Below are 5,942 nucleotides of genomic sequence, written 5' to 3'. Positions count from 1 at the left end.
CATCTGTTCTTGACGAAGGAAGAACACAGAATTGTCAAACCAACAAAACAAGCTAAGCTTAGTCCACGGAAAAGCGGGAATTATACAATCCATGGAGTAAAAGAACGCAAGAAGTTTAAAGATAATAACATTGAATAAAGCATTTAATTGATTACATGTTTTTAGTCGCGTATTTAAGATTCTTGTACCAATTTGCCTTGCAGCAATGTTGGTTGACGTTAGAAAACTTGTTGTAATCAGCATTACATTGTATTAAGTGGATGTAATTTTAACCAATCAAACCCACCATGGATTGGAAGATGGAACTAACAATCTTTGCTGCATGATGGTTCAGAACCTAAAAATAAATCAAAACCGTAATTGTTACATAAAAGGCACAGTTAAACGTAATTTTTATTGACTGACGTTTCACTTGTTATTCAGCTGGGCTTTCTCAGTGTAATAGCAGTTAAAATGTCGGTCAATAAAAATTACATTTAACAAGTCAGACGAACAGACTATTGAAGTATAATATTCCTGGCAGCCACAGCAACATTGTACATAAAAGTTGTTCCGCAATTTTGTGTGCGTTAATTTAGACCATTTGGTCTTTTACTGGTAAATACAACACATTAACAGTGACTTGATTGTGTATTAATTTGCCGCATTATGTAATGAAATTGTGCACCTTCATTACAATCGATGTTATATAATGGAAATTATTATCTTAGTTAATAAAAAAACCTTCTGATGGATTTTTCATTAGCTGTTGAGTGTTTGTCATTGTTCCTGAGGTTTCTGTTGCATTGAAATTTTGATGTATAACTACTTTTACCCCAGATTGGTGTCCAATGTCCTGCAAACAGCAAGCGTAGTTGATGTAAAATCCAATATTATTCGCAACTCACGTTCAACAGGTTAATACGGACAACAATTAATCTAACTTTGTGATGTTTGCATTCATTTCCAACATTCCACTTAGTTCTCACATAGTATAATGATCCTACCTGTCTGTTTCCAGAATGTTGATGGACATCACCCTGTACTCCAACTATACTGTCTGTTATATTTGAGTGTTGTGCATGCATTTCCTGAGATTGATCTGCTTTAAAAAGTTGCTTTTATAAACTGTGGCTTTCTGTGGCCCTACTCATGCAGTTTGTCTTCTATTCCAAGACTGTTCATACAATTTTAATTCCATAACAAATGCCGTTGTATTTGCATTGTCAAAATTTAAAAAAAATTTTTGTCAGCAAATTCAAAATAATAATATAATCGCTTAACTTGGAAAAGGGTTAAGTGTACGAAATAAAGTTAATGCTTTCTACGGAAATTCTTCAGATTGCGTTGGAAAATAAAAATTAACAAGGCCAATGTCATACTTTTTAGGGGCAACGGGCGTTGTGACTCAGGTTGTACTGAAGTGATTTGCCGCATTGTGTCTTCCTGTAAAAAATATATTCCTATTGACCATCAATTATAACTTGTACAACGCCTTTTCTGTTTAGAACGTAATGACGTCTTACTTGTTTGTCTTCTGTATTAACATCAACCATAAAATTTGTTTTATGAATATTTCCATTAAAATCCAATTTAACTTTAACTGATTCCATATCATTGCATGGCGCAATATTTAAACAAAAATTGTATTGTATTAAATTGTTTGAAAAAACATCCATCAACTTGATTTGATTCTCAGAAAATGTAACTCGACCAGTTTCACTTTCAAGTATGAGCATTGCTTCGTTTTGATCTGATCTAAAGAAAGTAGGAAGGAAATGTTAGACCCATTTAGTAAGTTAACTTTTTTGGACTTTTGTTTTCAGCTGCTGGTCAAAATTTTTTTCACACTTTTTTTCTTGTGAATACAATTTTGTTGACTACAAACAGTTGTTGTGCAGAAATATCCAAATTACACTACATACGTTGTTACTACAAACTAGATGGGTTTAGTTATTGAAAACCTGAATGTATTTGAAGTGTTGTTCGTTTACACATCTATTTATTGACCTATATTTTTCAAAGAATTTAATTGAGTTACCTAAACTGAAAAGAGATTCACTTCTGAAGTGGTTTAGTTTAAGCCATTTGTAGGTACACCATAATTATAACAAGGTTATATGCGGTTTATTTTGGCAAGTTGATCAACAACAAGAAACTTTGATAAAGAATGGAAAAAATTAACCAGAGGAAGGCTAGTTCACAAAAAAAATCTCCAGATAACAAAACTTTAAACAAGGGTTACTCGGCCACCGAAGGTGGTGGAATGATTTTTTTTACATGTAAAATTTCATAGGCTGACCTTGAAATTATATAAAAACATGATAGTCTACACAGTTTTTGAGTTTGACATAAATAGACACCAGCTGACATTGCACAGATAGTCCAGTTTTATTTTAAAATCTAACACTTTAGCTAAGGCCTACTTGATATTATTTCAAGAATTTTCCATTGTATCAATTTAACCACAAATTTGTCGCTGTCTAAACTAGTCCTTTCAACAAACTTGAAACCTGTATTTGTTAATATTGAGACTTGAATGATTGCCTTGGCTTACTTACAAGGATGAGATTAAACATCCTAGATAATAATTGCCAAAACTATACATATAAATTGGACTACTTAATTTCTGTAGTTCCTTTACTTTAATTTGAGGCCAAGCATCAGTTCGAGATTAGGATTTGCAGCTTGGTTAAACTCCAAGTTGTCACAAATGAGAAATTTCCAATGTCTTTTCAGACAAAAAGAACTTTCCTGTTTTGGAAATCCTCCCATGACCCATTTTTCCTTGGACCAACCGAAAATGGTTTCGGTAATCACATGAAACCTGTGAACAAAGTACAAAAGCATACATATAGTTCCCATATCTGGATAAACTTTCTGTTGCCAAATGATACAGGCATAAACCTGTTGCACTTACCAAGTAAAGTGAGTTACTTTAAATGTAATCTTCCCTTCGCCATTGTTGAATAAAGTTTGATAATATTCCCATGTTTCACCGTCTTGACTTGTTTCCACCTTAACATTTTGTTAAAGCGTTAATATAATCATTTAAATATTTCATTTGAATATTTAAAATATCATTTAAAATAAAGGTTCCTTTACTTCACTACGCAACAATCACAAATTACTTTCAGTACTCCAATATACACTTTAATACTTGATTTGATACTTATTGGCTATTTTCTGACCAAACTCAAAATAATATAAATTTATTTTTATTCCAGAATATAGTTTAACAATCAATAAATCTAAAAGTTAATCATAATAATGAAAACTATCAAAACGTCATTGGCAGTTTTATGCCCTTTTGCAAATTGATGTGAAAGCACTTTTAAGAGCAGGCCACAATCCGAATGTTTAAACTTACTACAACAAGTTGATGAGGATCTTCACACACAAAACATGTTGGTAAAGTGATGGTGACATCTTTGGTGAACTTTAACCCACTTGGTCCGCAATAAAGCAATGGAGTAATTTCTTTCTGTGGAATGAAAATCTAATAAAAAAAGATCAAACATAATTGTTAAATAATAAAACATTTTACTTGCAATTGTCAACAACCAAGAAATTACAATGTGTATTTGTAAAGACAACAAACATAAAATATTGCATATGCATTAGCCCTCCAACATTTTGGGTAATCGTAAAAGTCAGCTGAGCTTCACCCTGGGCCTACTGCCTGATTATGGTGAATGCCCCGTCAGGTAAGTTGATATTGAGTCTCAATATCTTTTGACAGTAAAATCCTGTATTCACATCACATGTCTAAAATCACTTGCATTAGATTTGATATTTCCATAGTAACTTCTCAACCAAATTTTTCCATTTGTATTGAGCGCATTAGGAGGAATATCAACAACACAACCCATCACATCAAGTTTGCCACCTTCCACACCAACCACTGATGGCATTGTTTGGATTACTTCATATTCTTCATACTTCTGTAAAATATAGAAAACAATTATTAGTCATGCCTCAGTCATTCAGATATTAGTAATAATATTTCTGATAAATTTCTTTATAGTTGTAAACTAGCTATTATAAAACCTTGTTACAAACCAAAGCAAATTTTGGAGCAAAAGAAATGTTTGGTAAAATGAACAGTTTAATACGTCGTTTTCTACAAAAATATGCAATGTTATTTTTTTCACCTTGGAATTGATGAGATCCTTCCCTGCCTGTGTAAAGTTCTTACTACTGACCGACAACAACTCAATATTGTGCATACATCCAGCCAATGACTCAGCACTATCATCCTTTAAATTGTTGCCGTGTATTCCCACATATTTTATCTAAAAAATAGATACTTCACAACAAAATTTAGCACAGAAGCCTGTTTTCATAAAAACATATACAACCAATTTGCAATTAATAATTTTATGAAATGTTTGTATAAATTACAAACCATTTCACGGTAAACAATGTAATTTGCAATTCAGAATATGAACAACAGAAAATGGACAATATTTGATTATTCAGTAGTTACAGTGGTCAATGTTAACCAACTATCACAGACAAACATAAGTGATCAAACTGACTTTAAAAATTGTGATCTAACCAAAACTGGAGATGCAAGCCAAGCGATCACTGTAAACGTCCGTAATCACAAAAAGAGCAGTAGCTTTTTATCACAAAACAAAATATATCAATTTAAGTGTTTCTAATGTTTTTATATTCTGTTAAGAAAATTTCATGCCACAAAACAAAATATAAACAATAAGGACCAAACTTTGTTCCTAGAACAAAGCACAAGTGAAGAACTAACTGTGCCGTACAGGTATTTGTAAATCTCTAATCTTCTTTGAAAGAATTTCCACACCCCCATATCCTATGTTGCAATTCCACAGATAAACTTCTTCAATGTTGTGAATGCAAAAAGCCACAGCAGCCACTCCACCATCTCCTATCTTGTTTATGGAGAGGTCGAGTTTCCGCATCTGAATTAAACAATGAAATTTTGAAATTAATTAGAATTCAAATAAGGAAGGTGTTCATGATTTTCAACCAACACGCATGATAAGCAAGAAAGTATAGCCTAATGACCACAAATACTGAGTGACAAAATAAACTTAATTCTACAACGCAGTAATATTTCATGCAATGGTGTGTTTGGCAGGATCGCCCACCTGCGCAGGTCCTTGCTTGGCGATCACAGCTACCGTATCGCGATCATTAGGTTTGCAGCCTTGACAGCCCAGGCATTGCAGCCCAGCTGGTCCGACTTGTCAGGTAAAGGTGGCTGATCCAGCTAGGCTGCAATGCCTGGGCTGCCAAGCCTGCAAATTTTAATTCTACAAAATTTAGTTACTATTGTTTTATATTTTCCTTTGTGGTGATATAAAATTACACAACAACTAATTTCCATGCTTTACTTGATTTCTGATTTGTGTCTTACCGGTTTTGGCAAATCATTAATCTTCTCTGAGAGAATGTTCACACCCTTATTTCCTATGCCACAATTCCACAGATAAACTTCTTCAATGTTGTGAATGCAACGAGCCAATGCAGCTGCTCCAATATTTCCTATCTTGTTCCAGGAGAAATCGAGTTTCTTCATCTAAATGAAACAACAGACTTAAAGTTTTGAAATTTAATGGAATACAAACAAGGGAAGGTACATGGTTTTCAACGAACACACATGTCAAGCAAGAAAGCATATTGACCACACAACCTGAGCACAGATGCATACACAGTTTTACAAAATCTAATTTCTAATTTTTATATTTTCTTATGTAATGAGACGGAAAAACACAAGTTGGTACATCCCCTGGTATTCTTTCAACACATATTTCAAGCAAGAAATCATAATGACCACACATCCTGAGTACTGAAATAGTTACAATTTTACAAAATTTAAATATTCAGTTTTATATTTTCTGGTTGCGGTGATATAAAATCACTACACAACCAACAGTCAAATGCGTTACTTGACTTCTGATTTGTATCTTACAGGTTTTTGA

This window comes from Ascidia mentula, chromosome 6 (genome assembly GCF_947561715.1).
Source record: "Ascidia mentula chromosome 6, kaAscMent1.1, whole genome shotgun sequence".
Lineage (NCBI taxonomy): Eukaryota > Metazoa > Chordata > Ascidiacea > Phlebobranchia > Ascidiidae > Ascidia > Ascidia mentula.
The sequence above is the reverse complement of the archived record's forward strand: the minus strand, read 5'-3'. Positions refer to the sequence as shown.